At 36.7% G+C, this 21090-nt stretch overlaps 1 pseudogene; it reads right to left on the bottom strand.

The window, feature by feature from the left end:
* Window positions 1-2377: 2377 nt before the first annotated feature.
* LOC127411703 (cadherin-related family member 1-like) lies at window positions 2378-18588 on the bottom strand (annotated as a pseudogene).
* Window positions 18589-21090: the final 2502 nt, after the last annotated feature.

The following is a 21090-nucleotide window of genomic DNA, read 5'->3' as shown; positions in this document are numbered from 1 at the left end:
GCGAAGGTGGGTTTGTGCCCATAGGCGACATTGTTGCCGGTGATGTCTGGTAAGGACCTGCCTTACAACAGGCCTACAAGCCCTCAGTCCAAACTCTCTCAGCCTATTGTGGACAGTCTGAGCACTGATGGAGGGATTGTTTATTCCTGGTGTAACTCGGGCAGTTGTTGTTGCCATCCTGTACCTGTGTGATATTCGGATGTACCGATCCTGTGCAGGTGTTGTTACACATGGTCTGCCACTGTGAGGACAATCAGCTGTCCTTCCTGTCTCCCTGTAGCACTGTCTTAGGCGTCTCACAGTACGGACATTGCAATTTATTGCCCTGGCCGAATCTGCAGTCCTCATGCCTCCATGCAGCATGTCTAAGGCACGTTCATGCATTTTTCTTTTGGTATTTTTCAGAGTCAGCAGAAAGGTCTCTTTAGTGTCCTAAGTTTTTATAACTGTGACCTTAATTGCCTACCATCTGTAAACTGTTAGTGTCTTAACCGTTCCACAGCTGTTAATTAATGTTCTTTAAATGTTTATGGTTCGTTGAACAAGCATGGAAAACATTGTTTAAACCCTTTACAATAAAGATTTGTAAAGTTATTTGGATTTTTACAAAATTATCTTTAAAATACAGTGTCCTGAAAAAGGGACATTTCTTTTTTTGCTGAGTTTATATCTACAAAAAAAAAAAAAAAACAAACAAACAAAACAAAAAAAAAAACAAAACAAATCAAATTCTATCAACATGGACGCCTTTTTAATAGTTATTTTGAATAAGTGACATGTAAAATATAAAGGTGCAATCTACATGAATCAGTAAATTCATGATTATTACTGAACATCTGTGTAAAAAATTTTTCAGTTTATATATATATATATATATATATATATATATATATATATATATATATATATATATATATATATATATATATATTATACGCATAGATTGTCGATTGATTTTAACTTTTGAGTTGGCATTGTTTGTGTGACCATTAAAATAATAATAGGAAAAGCTGAGCAGATGGATTTTAGTGATCTCTGTAATGATCAACAAAGGCAGATGGTTGAGTAGAATGTTGAAAGAGTCATGTTATTGATCATTTGATGTGATAGAGGGAATTAGGAGCGCATAGCCATATAACTAAGTCCATTGGCTCCTTCTCAACTACCCTCATTCCACTGTGACACAAAACAACATGTCAAAGAGAATTATCTATTTAACACTAGTTTGGCACAGCTGTCACTTTAGGCTGATGTGCCTTCTTTATCTGTTGTCAAATGTTCTGGATCACAGTGCAATTGAAAGAGTTACCTGCAAAAGAATGTGTAAAGACACATTCGCAATAACAAAGTAAGACCTATTTATGTCAGTGAAACAGAACCCCTTAAACACAATTATTTTGTTTGTACCATGTTTCTGATGTTCTTGAAGGATAAATAAAGCTCCCAATCAAAATCCCATATAAACTTTGAAAGTGTTGTGATCGTACCATCAGTTCAGGACTGATTTTATTTAAATTTTTTGGTCCAGAGCTCTGTGACCTCATACAGAGGTTTCCAAAGTAAACCAGTCAAAGCCCAAAATAAACATGTACACATCTTGGTTTGGATGTTGCGTTTTTCTTTTATCCTTGTGAATCAGTGCACTTTGCAAGTTTGTAATCCTCTCTAAAAAAAAACAGTAATCCTACTTGCTTCCTACAGGGTATAATTCCATGCCATTTGTGCTTTTACCCCCAGTGCTGCTTTTACTATCTGAAACCAGAACGTTCCTCATCACATATTTTTGCCTCCTGTGCAGGGGTGCTTGAAAGAGTGTCATAAACATTACCAATTCTGAAAAGCATTCACTGGAGTCCGTTGGACTTATAATTTTATTCGTGTAGCCTTTATACTTGAGCACTGTTTGTGTTTAGAGAAGATTTAGGAAAGCCATAGTGATGGAGCAAACTCATATCTTGTCTTAAAAATGTTAATGTGTGCACCAAATCTGAGCTTGGTGCTAAGCCCAAAAAGATCAAGCACATGACACGACAGCAAAAGCAAACTAAACCATAGCTTCACATAGTGTAAGCAGTTTCTGAAATAGATGAGATTTTACTTTGTGTCACATCACTCATAACAAACATGCGCATTTTGAACATACATCTGTATTTAAAATGATCTAAAACAGCATCTGTATTTTCAATAAGCACAGAAAAAAAGATTTAGGTCACCAATGCACAGTCAGACCATATGAGGCATGGCATTAAAGACGATACAGTATACCGTAACAATTGACATATTGAAATTTTCCTCAATCCAGCACATAAAAATGTAAAAGAAAAAAAGGTCATGAGTTGATATTCAAAGCAGTTTCTAGTCCGTAAGACAAAAAGCAACTTAATGCTGATGTCTCCAAATGAATCGAATGACAAAATGTGCATGAAATATGCATTTATTTACAAAAAGAGTTAATATAAACATCCATTCCGAGAATCAATTATCATTCAACACTAAACTGAATGAAGACGGAAAATGTATGTTAAATTATTAAAACATATGAACAGGATATAACTGTGGATAACCTCAATGTGATAAATTGAAGGATAGGAGGTTATGCAACTATTTACTGGTATACAGTAAATTTGATTAATCAGTTAAAACTGATTAACAACTGATTAATATTTAGTCTTGACATTTTCTAGGGTCAGCCTACCACTAAATATAATTTTGGATTTTATGTGATTTTCAGATCAGTCATCTGGGTTTGTAAAGTGTTTGTCAAATAGAATGTCCTGTAAAGCATCTCTGTAAACAATTTGGAATTATAAAGTTTCATTAAAGTTCTGTAAGGTATTATACAGTATACGATCCAGAAAGCATTTATTCCCTGTTCCCTTTTAAAAACCATATAGTGAGTAAAAATTACAATTATGAAGAAAAAAAGTATTTTTTTTTCCATGTATGACTAATCTCTGTGGAACCATTTTATTGCACTTGTATGTAAAGTAACCACAGATGGAGAAATGAACATGAAGCAACAAGAGTGAAACAAGTATTTTACATCCAGAAGAGTATACAGTGTGACAGCATGCTGATTTGCAGGGCGTAGCCTTGGTGCCATGTTGACACTCCCCCTCAGGGCCAACCCGCAGCCCCAACTGAACTCTGTTTGCATTAGAAAGGTTGCAGTAAGTAGCAGAGTTGGCAGAAGAGGCCCGTGCCTGCTGAGATCTTGTCCTCATGGTCATTACTTAAACAAATCTTCTTGGTCAGGAGAAACACATCCAACAACTAGCAGAAGGACACGTCTTCACTTGTCTCCATTGAACACTGGTATATTTTCATTTCACCAATACAGTCATGAGCTCAGATAATCAGTATCGGTTAGCCACATTTTTCTGTTCCAGTCTAAGTTTGAGCTCAGAAACCAATGCTGTATTTACAGGATTGTCTTTGCCCCTTTTTTTCGACTTGGAGGCCACCAAGGCAGAAATTGTAGGTATTGTCCACTCCCAGTCCCTTCGTCTGTAGTGACTTGGCAATGGCGTGGGTAAGACCGGGGCATTAGGAAGTGATGGAGGGGCTCGATGATGAGTACACACTTTGATGTTATTGTTACAGTTGACATTCTTTACTGTAGGGAACTCCAGTTCCCTCTCTCTGAACTTATCTCCAGGACTTTCCTCTATAAACGGTTGCTGGAAGTTCCCTTGTCTCTGATGTTTACGTTTCCTCCTTATGAATCGATGGAAAGGTAGGATCTTGTTGAACTTTATATTTCTCATGTATATTACAGTAGAGATCAAGACTGTTACAAAAACCACGATCATAATGACACCAGCGATCAAGCCTAAGATTTGCATGGGATTTTCCCTACTTTTCATTAAAAAGGATGCCAAAGGTCCACTGATTTGAGTCTGTAAAAGAGCACAAAGAGAAATCAAGTCCATGGGACTCAAGGATTTTATAGGCCTATTGCTAATTGGCCAGAAACACATAGTAAAGTTGAGGTCTGTAAACAACTCAACTCCCAGAAAGGCCAACTGCAGTCAACACAGCATAATTGTTTTGAATTTATGTACATATCATGTGGGACCACACTATAGTATACTGTAAATCTCATAGGGCAAATCAGAATATATACAGTGTGACTGCATGGCATCTCAGCAGCTGAGAAGAAATTTTTAACAGTTGATTTGGCCAAACTATTTGAAGCTGAGAGATGAGTTTAAGTGCTATAATAGAGTCTGGTTGCACAGTAAGACAAGATCAGAAGGGTTGAATGGGGCACACAGAATTAAGACCATGAAGCCTCAAGACTTTCGGTTGAAATATATGATTTAGGCTCAATGGAGAACCGGGCAATTGTTTGGAGTAAATTAAGCTCAGAATAAAAGATAAGATTTAGGTGTTGTTTTGAATAAATATCCATGTGTATGAATGATCTTATTTTAACTGTTCTTGTGTACTCTTTTACAGACACTTCAACTTGCCTTTAAAAAAGATTATATGAAAGATGAAAAAATAAAAGACAAGCTAACCATTGGGGTTGGTGTCAATTAAAAAAAAAGTTCACACACTTGTGAAAGTGTCTCATGGTCAGGGCCTTCTAATAATAATCTTTCTGATCTTGCCCCTTGGCTGGACCCGGGACTTTTTCACGGCGTTCCAGTAAATTATGGTGGATATGAAAATTGTCAGACAGATGGCGAAGGCTACAATGCTCAAACAAATGCCAAAAACAGTCCAGGGCCGAGTTCTTAGACTCAAGAAGTATGAAATCATTCTGGATTTGATCTGTAAAGCACACAATAACAAACATATTTCTATCACCTTGGTGATTAGGTATATGATATTTGGTTTGACAGATAAGATTAGGTCAACTGAAATGTACAAATGTAACATTTCCATGAGCATGATTCAGATTTTCTCTTAACAATTATTTGTGTAAATCCTGCAGTTCACTGATTTCAAATACATTTAAGAGATACTAAATGCGGATAGCTTTTCTGGCTTACACAAACAATAATTTGACTGTCAAAATGCATATATGTTTAAATGGTCTCGAAAACCCTGTTAACCGGAGAAACCTTTAATTTTGGTTTCAGTACTTGTTTTGCATGTAAATAAACAATATTATTGCTTTCACATATAAAATAATGGGATTATCAGAAAACACAAGCAAAAAAAAAAAAAACAAAACAAAAAAACACTTACCACTTCTGTGATATCGATCTTAACAAAAGTGGTGGTGCTGAAGAAAGGAGAACCTCTGTCTTTGGCCTGAACCACGACAGACCAGGTACAGTCTTTCTGATTGGAGATGTTCTGGACTATGTCCATGGACTTGATGTACGGCTTCAGCTTTATTTTTCCTGTGTCTGCATCAATGTTAAATATGTTGTCTGGGTCGGCTTTCATGATGGAGTATTCAATTACATTGTTGGGCTTCTCTGCATCATCATCAATTGCCTAAACATCATCAAACAAAGCAAATTCCCAACTTTCAAAATTTTATTCAGAATAATAAAAATCCCAAGAGTTTTTAAAATAACCGCTAACCTCTATTCTCACTGGTGCACCAACCACCATTGTCTTCTCTAGAGAGTTTTAATTAAATGCTGGTGGATGGTCATTGAGATCCAGAATGTTAACAAAGACCTCTGCAAGACTGTATTTTCCCTCAGTGTCTTCGGCCTTCACATAGAAGTTATACTTGGACTTTACCTCAGCGTCCAGACTGGCCCAGGGCTGAGTGTAGATGATTCCAGAATCAGGCTGAATGAGAAACCTGCGTATTAATATACAAGACAGGAAATGAGTTTCGTGGGGAAAATCAGGACTACACAGGGCTTGTTGTACAGGGAGACGCTAACATGATTTAAAGCTTTCAGAACACTGTGTAAGGGGGTCAGTGGTTCTCTGTCCATTTGAAAACTATTCACGGTAATTTGTTATGGTAGCAACAGTGGAATATGGGAGAAGTGTTTGGGAAAGCCGTTTGGAAACAAAATTACACACTGCACCTTTATTGGGACTGTTACATGAGCAAGAGAAGAGTCGATTTCCTTCCCAAATCCCGTTAGCCAATTAACCTAGATGAAGGCCAAGGTAACTATTTGTTTTGCAGTAGATTGCACTGCTCTAGAAATTCCATTTTGTAGTTTATCAGTTCTGTTATTAGTCTAAGTTAGCAGTTCATTGGATATTATTTAATTACTTAGGATCACATGACATGCACTATTGAATGAAACTATGTACTGTATGACTGCATACTGACAACTTAGGAGTTCTGCTGGTTAAATAAAACAACAGACATAAACTGGTGTTAACATGTCTTACAGGCTGTGTGGTCTGTCTGGCATAAACAGAGAAAAAAGATCCTACGTTCATCACTCACTCAACCTTCAAAATGAGAGTTTTCAAAAAAGTGTGAAAATCAAGAGACTTAGAAAGAGAGCTTACCGCAAAGATTTAACATGCATGGGGAGGGTCACGTGATGCCATGCAAGAAGCAGACGTGTGAGCAACGAGTTCTGCGCACCTTGCTAAATTTTTAATTATTTTCATGTTATCTGGTGAAATTTGATACACCCAGTTACACATTTGCTCTTTGAGGCAAAACATGGCAAAGAAGTCAAAATCCTCGGGCTCTGGAGACATTAAAAGACACTTACATGTTCAGGATGAAAGCCCGACAGGCCTACAGACTGGGGACTCGATTTGGATGGTGCAGCGGGAGAGGAGATTCAGCGTCAGTTGTCCAACATGTCGGTGATGCTGACGAAGGTTCTTGCTGACTTGCAGGATCTCGCTGTAATACGTCGATCGATTATGGCAATGGAAATAAAATTCTCTGAGTTAGTTACAAGAGTGACTGATGTTGAGAGACGAATCGATTGTCTGGAGTCTTCAGAGAGGGAATTAACCGCTAATCCGCCCGCGACCAAAGTTGATTTGGAACATCTCTTTGAAAAGCTTGAAGATCTTGAGAATAGAAGCCGCAGGAATAATGTTCGAATTGTTGGAATTCCTGAACACAAGGAGGGCAGAGATATGGTGAAATTCCTGGAAGAGCTTTTCCCGAGTCTGCTCAACATAACAGGCCATAAATTGGAAATCGAGCGAGCCCCGATCAATCCTGGCCAAATTTATGAGATCATCCGAAAGCATTACACTAAACGAGAGCATGCAATTAGTGAGAATATGTGTTTTGCATTTAGTAGTGGATACACTGAAGTTACAGGAAGCATGCAAAAGGTGACAAATGTTTTGCAAATGTGAATTTTAGAATTACAGTGACCGAGAATATGTAGCAGTCAGTATATGTGTTTTTCACCCAAATTAAATTATTGTGAATTATTACATTAAATAGTAAGTGAGAATTTGTTTTTCATCCAAATTAACTGATTGTAAACATTACAATAAACAAGAGCATGCAGTTAAAAAAAAAAAAAAAAAAAAAAGATTTAACATGCATGTTCTGCCAACTAGCCACCACTTACTATACAGTACAATATTATGGTTTATATTTGTGTTTTTCTGCTCAACATAATATACAAATATTTTACTAAAAGTGATCATGAATCTATCTCTATGGTTTTAAGAAGATTAGAGTTGGACACAGCTTTACTGAATTAAGTGCTGAGAACAGCGGCAGGATTGAACTATGTTCCAAGATTGTGCTCTGCCTTTGGAATCTAATAAATGAAAATAAAATCAGATCCTCTTGGGTACAGCTAGTCTCAAGTGAATTTATCATAAAGCAGTCAGAGTCAGAAAGCTAAATCTTAAAACAACATGAAATTCTGAAGTTACTGATAGTAAAAAAGTGTTTTTACAACAACAACAATCATTATAATAATCATTGCTATTATTATTATTACACTGCAAAAAGTATTTTCTTAATCAGTATTTCTGTCTAGTTTTCCAGTAAAAATATCTAAATATCCTTTAAATAAGAAAAAATAACTTGAAAAACAAGATTGAGAAATTAAGATATTATTTTCAGAGAACATATATTAAATTAAGTTTATTTTCTAACCCCAATTGTCATTTTTTTCTTGTTTTATGCATAAATCTAATACAATTTAGTGATATTTATGCTTAAAACAAGAAAAATCAATTTGCCAATGTGGTAAAAAAATAAAAATAAAAAATAAAATAAACACAATTCATTATTACCTCACACAATTGTGCTTTTCATGTAAAGTACACTCACTGAGCACTTTATTTGGAACACTATGGTCCTAATAAAGTGCCCGACGTGGTCTTTTGCTGTTGTAGCCCATCTGGCTCAAGGTTCGACATATTGTGCATTCTGAGATGCTATTCTGCTCACTACAATTGTTTGGTTATTCGAATTACTGTAGCCTTTCTGTCAGTTCAAACCTGTCTGGCCATTCTCCATTGACCTCTCTCATCAACAAGGTGTTTCTGTCTGCAGAACTGCCACTCACTGGATGTTTATTGTTTTTTGCACCATTCGGTGTAAACTCTAGAGTCTGTTGTGCGTGAAAATCCCAGGAGATCAGCAGTTACAGAAATACTCAAACCAGCCCGTCTGGCACCAAAAATCATGCTACGGTCTAAATCACAGAGATCAAATTTTTTTACCCATTCTGATGGTTGATGTGAACATTAACTGAAGCTCCTGACCCATATCTGCATGATTTTATGCATTGCACTGCTGCAATGTATAGTGCAATGGCACTATGCATAGTGATTGGCTGATTAGATATTCGCACGAATAAGTAGGTGTACGGGTGTTCCTAATAAAGCGCTCAGAGTGTATACTGTTTTAAGAATATTTTTGTTATTTTAAGGATATTATTATTATTATTATTACTATTCTAATTATAAAAATAGTCAAATATTTATCTGTTTATATGGTATTCAAGGTCTTTAGTATTTGTAGGCTGCATGTGACTGGAACGCACCAGTGTGAGATGAATCGAGGTGAGCTTACTGTAGGCACATCCCTCCACAGCTCTCATTCACTAAATAGTCTGTGTTTTGCCGCTAATGATGTTGCATAAGCGACAGTTTTTTTTCTTCTTTCATGTGGCTTATTCCAGTCGGCTGGCATTGCACCAGTAGGATCTCTACAGCACTCAAGCTTTTCAAATGATCACAGGTAGTATAATAACAAGAGGAAGGGTAAGCAGGAGATAAAAAGAAGAAAATGAAGTCTGGCCAGAGTAATGTTACTCACAGGTCTGTTCCTGAGCCATAGATGGAGTATTTGACCACACCCCAAAGACCAGAATCAGGATCTGTGGCCTGCGGAGAGCATAAGAAGATTGGTAAAAGCAAAAGTCATAAACTTGGCAACTGTTTCCAAATATTCTCATTAATGCTGAATACATAGCGCTGTAGCCAACATAAACGTAACATAACAGATGACATTTTGAGCAAACAGAAACATCATTAAAAGAAATGGGGGGATTTGTTAATCACACTACACCATTATTTGCCTTGTATTCATGGTTGTAGCATGTTTTATGTCAGGCTGGTCATTTAGCAGATTGTTGCCCGGAAACAGCCCTGTGAGGCAAATGCTTGTTTACGCAGGCTGAGAGTTTATCTCAAGAGGGTTCAACCACTCTATCCACTGATGAGGGGTGGAATGGGACAGAGGTTGAGACCCCAGTAGGACAGAGATAAGTTTAGTATCATGCCTGCATACTGGTTAAATTTGGAGAATAACTGTGGGCATTCAGATCTATATTTCCGATGATAGTAAATAATGTATTCAATGTGATGCATTTGTTCATTTAAAAAAGGATCATGGTTTTGTTGAGCAAAAAGATATATCTGATGTAATTGCCATCACACAGAGTCAATGGTCTAATGATATGACCACAACAGGTGGTATTACTGACGCTATTGTGCAAAGTACAAAAATCAAATCTGTGGTTTTGGTGTTACACAACTGAATGAAAACGATAGCCATCTGGCAGCTTACCGTATGATAGACTGTTTAGTAAGCATTCACATACTGAGCATGATTTTGGATTCTAATCCAACCCCTCAAATGTTATATTTAGATAATTAATGCTTTGTCTTTTTTTTCTTTTTTTTTCAAAATGGTTACAGCACACCCTTGAGTGGATGACAAACATGTTAATCTTCTTGTTTTTTTCCCCTAATGTCTATAGAGTGTTCTGTACTCACTGTCACCGACACAACATTGGAGCCTCCAGGTCAGTTCTCTGGAATCCGGGCAATGTAAAAATCAGAGGTGAATTTTGGGGCATTATCATTAGTGTCTAGAAGATGAATGATGACGTCTGCTGTGGCACTGAATCTCTCAGGTGTGTCAATCTCCACAGCTAGGAGCTGGAAACAATGAGCATAACAAATTTGTATCATTGGCAACATATAGAATACATATAAGTGATTATTGAAGTCCTACATGAAGAGAGTCTCATTTATCAGTAGCACCGCTAGAATTATAAAGTGTAAGCTCATTCTCAGGCTATTTGTACCCCTTTTTGTGTTTTACTACTGATATAATTAACAAGTTACTGAACTTAGTTCAAAACTCTTTGGCATGTAATGCAAATATAATTATATTTTTTAATGTTTATCTTTCATTCATCATCATTCAATTTGATATAAAGTATACAAATCTAAATTGTTCTATTTTTTAATTATTAATTGAAAATGCTTAATGCATTTTCTGAAAAAATGCAGAATTTGTCTTTTTCCCTTGCATTCTGTTCAACCTTGTTATGTGACCCCTTAAAAAAATGTCTGACATCAATTTAAGGAAGTTAGATCATAAACATTTTTGACCACATGGTTCAAATAGGGGGTAAGTTTCTTTTCAGTCTAATTATGTTTAAACTTCTGCCTCTTGTTTACATGTTGGCCTCGTCAAACTCAATATTCTAAATCTTTTTATAAAAAATAAAAAAAATCATATAGTGATATTTGTTTTTTCTACAGAAAAGGACTAGGGATAATAGCTTAAGAATTGGCTATTGAAAATCGGCACAGTTTCCTGAGAATGACCCTATAACATTCTATAGTGTATTGCAGCTTTAAAGTCAAATGGAAGGATAACATCAACTATGCATGTTCTTCTGAAACAATTAATTCACTATTTGTTCATATATTCAAGACTGACCACATACACTCACTGACCACTTTATTAGGGACACCTGTACACCTACTTATTCATGCGATGATCTAATCAGCCAATCATGTGGCAGCAGTGCAATGCATAAAATCATGCAGATAATGGTCAGGAGCTTCATTTAATGTTCACATTAACCATCATAATGGGGGAAAAAAATGCAATCTCAGCTCTTTCGACCTTGGCATGATTGTTGGTGCCGGACAGGCTGGTTTGAGTATTTCTGTAACTGCTGATATCCTGGGATTTCACACACAACAGTCTCTAGAGTTTACTCAGAATGGTGCCAAAAACAAAAAACATCCAGTGAGCGGCAGTTCTGCAGATGGAAGTGCCTTGTTGATGAGAGAGGTCAACGGAGAATGGCCAGACTGGTTTGAGCTGACAGAAAGGCTACGGTAACTCAGATAACCACTCTGTACAGTTGTAGTGAGCAGAATAGCATCTCAGAATGCACAACATGTCGAACCTTGAGGAGGATGGGCTACAACAGCAGAAGACCACGTCGGGCACTTTATTAGGATCATCCTGTTCCTAATAAAGCGCTCAGTGTCTGTATAATTGAAATCAAAGCTTAATTTGGCAATCCTCTTAAACAATAACCACAAAATTCTGAGAGATTACCTTAAATGTCAGGAATTGTGATTTCTCAAAATCTATTGCAGCAGAATCCTCAACAAGGACGGTGACTTGGGCTTCGTTTAGGACAGTTTGAGGGACCACTCGTAACATGCGACCTGGGCCAACCAGCCTAAGGTGGAATTTTGCATCTGCTCCCTGAGAACAAATATACATTAAAAACATATTTTATTAAACATAAAATGTATGTTACCAATACAGAGCTAATGTTCAGCATTAACAAAAACTTGAAATGGATGATAAACAATTATTGTTAGAATGATAAAAATAGTATAGCATTATGGTGCAATTATGGTGCTCTTTATTTGTGTAATGAATTTGGCCATTCTATGTGACTAAATGCTGAATAACTAGAAAAATTATTGCATAATGTTACAAAAGATTATAAGGGACCGCCTGCTTGTTTGGGCACATTCTTTTCATTTATGTAACATACTTGAGTCTGTATCATTATGGCTGAACATTGCTCATACATGGATTACACAGAAGTGATGCATAAAACTAATGCTTTAGTGTCTTATCTTGTTCTTTTTTAAGTAATGGTTGTCACTGCAATAAAAAAATACAATAAAATAAAATACATTAATACTTAATCAGCTTGTATTGAATCTCTTACAAATGTATAGTATATTCAAAGAAATTAAATCTTCTAAATGTCCATAAATCTGCATGCACTGATTTTAGCTACAGTACTTAAAGTTTGTAACTCACTGCTGTAAAAACTGAAAGTAGAGAGGTACCCACCTGGTCTGAATCATTGACTGTAATTCTCAAGCCCCTCAGGACCTCTCCCTCTGAGGGATGCTCATACATAGTTAACTCGAACATGTTCTGTAGTCCATTCTCTCCAAAGAATGTGGGTGGATGGTTGTTCAGATCCACTATCTGAATGGTTACTGTGGTGACAGCAAAGTCCATAAGGTTTCCCTCTGGACCCAACTCTGAAGCCTGAGAATTGAAGAAATCACTGATTATTAATACTACTAAAAATATGAACACCAACCAACAGTTTCTAAAAGCCATTGTTGCCCAGCGAACACAGAAATATGAGCACAGCATTGATTAACTTGAGTAATTGGAGACGCTTATTACGCTTTTGCAGATGTAGCTAAATACCATAGACAGAGATGGGTTTTAGTAATTGGCTTTTTCCTGCAATTGGCTTAATGTTAGCTCTGTCTCAAGTCACAGATTGGGAGATGTAATGTCTAACAAAACATCTGATTGCAGGACAACATTAGCGGGACATAGAACCAAACTAAAAAGGAATTTTACCTTGACATTTATATTAAAGATTTCTCTCCTTTGTTGGTTTGGGTACACCTTCAGAGTGATGCATCCACTGGTTTTATTGATGGCAAAAACCCCATCTGCTCCTGTTTAGATTGTTTGATAAATTGTAAACCCAATGGTGTGGAGTGCCAAGGCAAATTAGTTAAAACACTATGAAAATATTCACCAGGAATGACTTTATAATGAAACGATATTGTTCAAACTCTGTACTTTTCCAGCCATTACTTTATAAAAAACATATTAGTAAATAATACATACCAGAGTCTATTGAATAAATGATTGGATTTGGATTTTCCATGTCTCCATCTTTGGCAAAAACTGTAAATATTTCAGAGCCCTGTAGCCAAAATTAGATCTCATACTTGGAACAGGACAGTTTGGACAGTTTGTCAAAATACTTGAAAAAAAAATATCTGAGAAAGCTATAGCATTGGCCAAAATAAAAGCAATAGGGTATGTTAATGGGTAGTTATATGATGATAAGGTATTTGAATGTGTTCTAGAAATGGGAATTTGTCAATTTAACACATTTTGTCCGGTTAGCAGTGGAGGCCCCATTTTGGGGTAACTGGAGTTGGGAATATATTGCTATAAAACAAGAATAAAACAGACCTCATCAAAACAATGAAATAAATTACAAATAAATGGACATTTAGGCCTAACTAACAATATTCACTCCAATCTTGAAATATTTGTATCCTGTGACTTTTTTGAAAACACAATAACACTGATGATGTACAATGGCCCCCTAACATATTGGTAAGAAAACATGGTACAGTGTTAATATGAAAACCTTGAATACTCACAGGCGAGGAGACTTCATAGACAAAACCAAAGTAAGGTGTTCCGACAAACATAGGAGGAGTGCCTTGAGTGTCAATTACATTTATTGTTAAAGTGGCAGATGATGACATCACTTGTTGCTTGCCCTTGTAATTGCCACCTCCATCCTGAAAACAAAATGTTTAAACAGGAGCTCCCATTATGATTTTGGAAACCAGGTGTTGTGCCCATTTATGCAGACTTTTCCTATTGCTATCATGAATACACTGCATATAAAAAAAAAATAAAATAAAAATTTGTTTTTTTAACACTACAGTCTATGTACTGTATATACTGTAGCACTCCTGTAGTTCAACTGGTAGAGCATGGCCCTAGCAATGCCAAGATCATGGGTTTGATTCCCAGGGAACACACAAACTGATAAATGTATACAATGAATGCATTTTGAAATGCATTATTCAAAGTCGCTTTTGCATAAATCTAAATATAATATATATATCTATATATCTATATATATATATATATATATATATATATATATATATATATATATATAAAATCCCAGGAGATCAGCAGTTACATAAAAACTCAAACCAGCCCATCTGGCACCAACAATCATCAATGTGATTATCTAATCAGCCAATCGCGTGGCAGCAGTGGAGTGCAGACAGGAGCTTCAGTTAATGTTCACATCAACCATCAGAATGGGGAAAAAATGTGATCTCAGTGATTTGGACCTATTGTTGGTGCCAGGCGGGCTGGTTTGAGTATTTCTGTAACTGCCGATCTCCTGGGATTTTCACACACAACAGTCTCTAGAATTTACTCCGGATGGTGCCAAAAATAAAAAACATCCAGTGAGCGGCAGTTCTGTGGATGGAAATGCCTTGTTGATGAGAGAGGTCAACAGAGAATGGCCAGACTCGTTCGAACTGACAAAGTCTACGGTAACTCGAATAACCCCTCTGTACAATTGTGGTGAGAAGAATATCATCTCAGAATGCTATTCTGATATGCGGATTGGTGCTGTTAGGTGGCACAAGGGGGAACCTACACAATATTAAGCAGGTGGTTTTATATATATATATATATATATATATATAGTGGGAAAAATAAGCTTTCATCTTTCATTAGTAAAGTAAGGAGAACAAAACTCCTCCCTCTCACCTTTGCCACCACAGTGATGAAATGCGTGATTTCTCATAATCGAGGGCTTCACCCGGTTTTATCCTCAGCATGCCACTATGGTGGTCAATGGCAAACTTTGTGTTCGGTTCAGTGCCCTAGATTTCAAAACAAAAGGCAATGTTTTAAAAGCTTATACATATAGATTCAGAGATTCTAATGTAACTCTATATAATGCAATCTCAAATAGTGGAGTTTTTACTCTGGCTCTGTGCAATATATTAATTGTAATAGTTATTATTATATTATTGGCATTTGTGGGTTGTTCAAGGTAAACTATGTATATATGTGTCATCAAGGGATGAAATAGCTATACTGTGTCATAATGGGGCAGGTCAAAAATCATCTGACCAGATGCGCTGAACTACAATTCTACTCACACCCAGCTGTTTCATTAACAATATAACCCTTACATCCCTGGGGTATAGTCCAACATTTGCTGGCACTCCTCTGCAGAGTAAGGCTGTCGGCTAAGCTTCCACTTGTGACAGTAATTTATCCCAAACAGCACAACCACACAGCACCATCACATTAAGTCCTGTTTCAAATATATTTATAGATTTTTTCTCATTGTGGTTGGATTAACAAGATTTCATATGTCATTGATGGCTATTCTATCAAAGGCTTTAGTACAGTAGTTATGGACAAAAGGGTGAAAATAGAGGGTGAAAGTAAAAATGGCAAATGTTTATAAGTCATACATAAATGTAACCATGACTTTCAGTTCATATATGGTCTCAGGCAACTGGATGCCATAAGTTACCTGGAGGAAGTAGGTTACTGATCCCCCTGAGCCAGTGTCTCTGTCCACTGCTTGCACTTTGTAGATGATACTCCCAGATGTTGTGTTCTGTGCACATTTTCAAAAATATACACAATTTTCAAAAAAGCCTGTTTGTACAGATCACTTTCCAAACATACTAGAGGGGCACACTACCTGAATGACTTGATAAAGAATAATAAAGAAAAACAAAAGTAACAAAGAGCCTCTGAGACATCAAGTCACAATTCCTCACCTCTGGCACATCTAGGATGGAGGGCATGTTCTGAAACTGTGGTCTCTCATCTTTGGCATCCATTACAAGCACTGAAACCTTTTCAACTACCTGACATGACACCAGAGAATCAGAAAGATTAGAAAGATCACTAAACAATTAATCAATTACCAGGACAAGACTGCTTGTAAATAATCAAGACTTACTTTATTAAAGCCATCTGAGATACTGAGAAGGACCTCAATTTCATCTTGTGCCTGTGATGATAAACAGAAGTAGTTTCACACTGCATTATCAGCAAATTGAAAAAGGCTTCAGACTGGCACATTTGAAATTTACCTCTCTGTCGAGTTCCTCTATCAGAGTTAACTGCTCCAGATTTGGAATGAACACGAAAATATTCTTTGGATCCAGGTTCAAAGGTCAGCCAATATTTTACTGGCTGACCTTCTGGGTCAGTTCCATTTAGAACATATATCTGTGTTCCTGTAGTTGACAGATACAGTACAAGTAGTTATTATTATGCTAAGTAATTCACACAATTAGGCAATATCACACAAGCAAGAGTGCTGCTGTACTGAATATCAGCACGGTTGTCATTCAGCCACAGGTAATCACAGCCATGCTGACATGCAGTACAATGGCACATCTGCAAGTGTGATATTGCTTTTATATAGTAACATTTATTGACAAGAAGTTAATATCAAGTAGAACAAACATATTAGACACAATATGGCCAGTTATTTTGTATGTTTTTGTGCTGCTAACAAAATAGCATCCTGTCGAACATAGTCTTGTGACAACACGTAATAATTTGTATCAGATGGCGAAATCATAAGATATTGTACAAATTGGCTTTTATAACAACCATTTAACAAACAGAATTTCAGGCATCACATTTTAGCAAGCCTCCAAACAAAAACATCTGTGAACAAATTTGGTTACTCATTCCATACTTATTAATGCAATACAAATGACTGACTTATGTCAATAACCTGTAATACCCTTCCCTCATCTTGTTCCAAACCCCTAATTTTTTTCTTCTTCCATGGTACACAAAAGTTGCTTTCCATTTAAAATCATGGTTAGGTTTAGGGTTTGGGAAGGTATTAGACTATATGGTTAGGTTTATGTTTGGGTTAGGAGTTAAACTTTATAACAGCATTCGTTGGTTTGTTAATTTTTCTCTATGGGAGTAAAAGTCAAACTTTTTTTACATGCCAACTCATACGATTTATTATGATTTCGCCATCTTACACTATTATTGCAACTTGTCATGAGACCAGGTTGGCCTGTCTGGAATGCTGTGTACACAGACAAGTGGAGTGATACAAGCAGTAAAGCGTTCCAGTGCTGTTATACTAAATATCAGTACTCTTGGAATGTTTTGGAAAACAGCACTCACCATGTTAATACAATTTACAGCTAGCTAGAGGAGACAAGTGACATCAAACAGCAGTAGTCTTTTAATCAGATGGTATGGGCATGGACACACAAGTCAGTGAGCAGAGATTGTGTTCAGCCATTTAGTGTGTTTAGAATGTAAATAAAAAATCTTACAATAATCGTAATAAAAAGCAACTTACCTTTTGGCATATCCTCTGAAAGACTGAACAATGCCATATTACCGTTGTTACTGTTGGGCCCATTATCATAGAAATAAGGTGCATAGTCACTCTGTGCTTTAAACAGCATTAATGAGGACAAGAAATCAGATTAACATGCACCAGAGTCACATAACCAGACTTATAAGGACAATGCATCATGTGCTTTATAACAACTGTACTGTAATTATCATTATAATATTTTACTGAAATTAGGTTGTTTACATGCGGCCTAATGTAATAACATTAATGACCTCTTTCTATCCACTTGGCTAGGATTACACTTGTCTTACATTGTAAATGCATCAATATCCCCTGACTTACCAAAGCTATAATTTTCACTACTTTATTTCATTTATTAAATTAAATAAAATCTAGATTTAGACCTAAACTCTTACCTAAAGATACCTAGACCTAAAAAAAAAAGGTGCTTTCTTTCAGGGTTATAGAAGCTTATGTATGCTCACCTCTTACAGTCAAGTAGGAATACATGTGATGCATGTGAGTACATTGTATATAATCAGCAGTCACGCTTATATACAGTACATCAATTATCAGTATAGCATAATCATATACACTAGATAAAGTATTAAACATCTGAGCTACACTTCAAATCAAAGCTGTTCACTTTTAATTGACTACATACCTAAGCAGAAATGTACTAGCAGAAGAAATGATGAAAAGTGTATTTCCACAGCATTCTTTATCCTAATAAAGCAAAGAATTACAGCAGGGCAAAAAGCACACTATTGAGGAGAGCTATGGCAGTTCCCTTCTAAGGGTGTTTATTGCAGATTGAGGAGAGCTAAGGCAGGTGCTAAGAGCCTATTCCAATGACATGCCTTAACCCTCAGAAAATTTTTAGAAGCCCATCTTTGCGTCTATTCCTGCAGTATGGCAAATAACGCCCACTAGAGGGGTTCATGAGTAGCACACACACCTGATATGACAGGTTAGGGACCATTTTCCTGTAGTTACAGTACTTGATTTAACCTACTGTACATTCTACATTCAAAATGCTGGATCCCTGTTGCACTGGGATCCAGAAACATCATGAAAAGTGTCACCTTATTTTAATAGATTTTCCAGCAAATAATGAGGGTAATCTGTAAGGTCATTACAGACTCAATAAAAAGAATATATGAATACTATTAGACTTGCTCAGAGACTGCTTAAAGGGCCCACAAGAAATAAAACAATATGCGTAGTTGAGTGTATGTTTTGTTATTTATTTTATTTTATTTTTAAATTGCATTCATTTTTACTTAGATAGGCGTGTTTGTATTTATCAGAAAGTCTATTTTACAGGCCTTTGAGAGAAAGAATACTCCTAATCTCTTTGACTGACAATCCAACTTACATTTGAGAGAGCACGTTCAAGTCACATTTAAATTACAGTATGTAATCTCATGCTCATCAGCATTTGTTGCAAAGACCTCCACCTCATTGCGAAAGACTTGCTTCTGAGAGAATATATGACCTTTATCATCAGAGCTTTCTAACATTGTCTTATTTTAGATTTGGAATTTAATGCAAAACTAGGTTTTCTGGTTCCATCAGATCAAGTGCTGATGTGGATGATTTAGTAGAAAACATTAGAAACACATGTAGACACTTGTATCTGCACAAATATGTTTAAGAACTGTATTCCTAAAAAGGTCAACTAAAGAGATTAGATGGATACACTGTACATGGTTTTGAATGGTTTGCTGAATAAATAATAATAATTAAAAAAAATAAAAAAAAAAATAAAAAAAAAAACACAACACAACTTTGAATAAAGATTCAATATTTGCTGAATTATCATTAGAATTACAGATAAAATGTTTTCGTATTACTTTTTGTGCAGATGAGCAGCTGTGTGGATCACAAAATGAACACCTGCCAATTTACCTTCATCAACATTTGTGAATGTGGCTTTGCTTTCAGATTTAATTTGTCTGGAGCAGGCAGATGGCAGGCAAGCAGATTAACCTACAGTAATCCTTCATCATCGTGCAGTGCTCAAAACCAGCCTACAGGGACACATACAGTGCATTCAGACCCCTTCGTTTTTTTAACATTTTGTTATGTTGGAGCCTTATGCTAAAATGCTTTAAATTATTTTCTTTTTTTCACATCAGTCTACACTCCATACCCCATGATGGCAAAGCAAAAAAAAAATTTTTTGATAACTTTGCAAATTTATATATATATATATATATATATATATATATATATATATATATATATATATATATATATATATATCACATTGACATAAATATTCAGATCCTTTGCTATGACACTTGAAATTTAGCTCAGGTGAATCCCATTTCTCTGGATCATCTTTGAAATGTTTCTACACTTTGATTGGAGTCCATCTGTGGCAAATTCAGTTGATTAGACATGATTTAGAAAGGCACACACCTGTCTATATAAGGTCTCACAGCTGAAAATGCATATCAGAGCAAAAACCAAGCCATGAGGTCAAAGGAACTGCCTGCAGAGCTCAGAGACAGGATTGTGTCAAGGCACAGATCTGGGGATGGCTACAATTTTTTTTAGGCTGCATTGAAGGTTCCCAAGAGCACAGTGGCCTCCATAATTCTTGAATGGAAAAAGTTGGGAACAACAAGGACTCTTCCTAGAGCTTGCCACCAGGCCAAACTGAGCAATTAGAGGAGAAGGGCCTTGGTAAGAGAGGTGACCAAAAACCCGATAGTCACTCTGGTTGAGCTCCAGAGATCATGTGTAGAGATGGGAGAAACTTGCAGAAGGACAACCATAACTGCAACACTCCACCGATCTGGGCTTTATGGCAGAGTGGCCAGACGGAAGCCTCTCCTCAGTGCAAGATACATAAAAAAGCACCATAAGGACTCTCAGACTGTGAGAAACAAGATTCTCTGGTCTGATGAAATGAAGATTGAAATGTTTGGCATCAATTCCAAGCATCATGTCTGGAGGAAACCGGGCACCGCTCATCACCTGTGCCATACCATCCCAACGGTGAAGCATGGTGGTGGTAGCATCATGCTGTGGGGGTGTTTTTCAGTGGCAGGAACTGGGGGACTGGTCAAGGTTGAAGGAAAGCTGAACACAAATACAGAGATATCCTTAATGAAAACCTGGTCCAGAGCGCTCAGGACCTCAGACTGGGCCAAAGATTCACCTTCCAACAGGACAATGACCCTAAGCACACAGCCAAGACAACGCAAGGGTGGCTTAGGGACAACTCTGTGAATGTCCTTGAGTGGCCCATCCAGAGCCCGTACCTGAACCCAATCGAACATCTCTGGAGACACCTGAAAATGGCTGTCCACCGACAGTCCCCATCCAACCTGACAGAGCTTGAGAGGATCTGCAGAGAAGAATGGCAGCATATCCCCAAATCCAGATGTGCAAAGCTTGTTGCATCGTACCCAAAAAGAATTGAGGCTGTAATCGCTACCAAAGGTGCTTCAACTAAGCACTGACTTAAGGG

This window comes from Myxocyprinus asiaticus, chromosome 21 (genome assembly GCF_019703515.2).
Source record: "Myxocyprinus asiaticus isolate MX2 ecotype Aquarium Trade chromosome 21, UBuf_Myxa_2, whole genome shotgun sequence".
NCBI lineage: Eukaryota > Metazoa > Chordata > Actinopteri > Cypriniformes > Catostomidae > Myxocyprinus > Myxocyprinus asiaticus.
The sequence above is the reverse complement of the archived record's forward strand: the minus strand, read 5'-3'. Positions and strand labels throughout refer to the sequence as shown.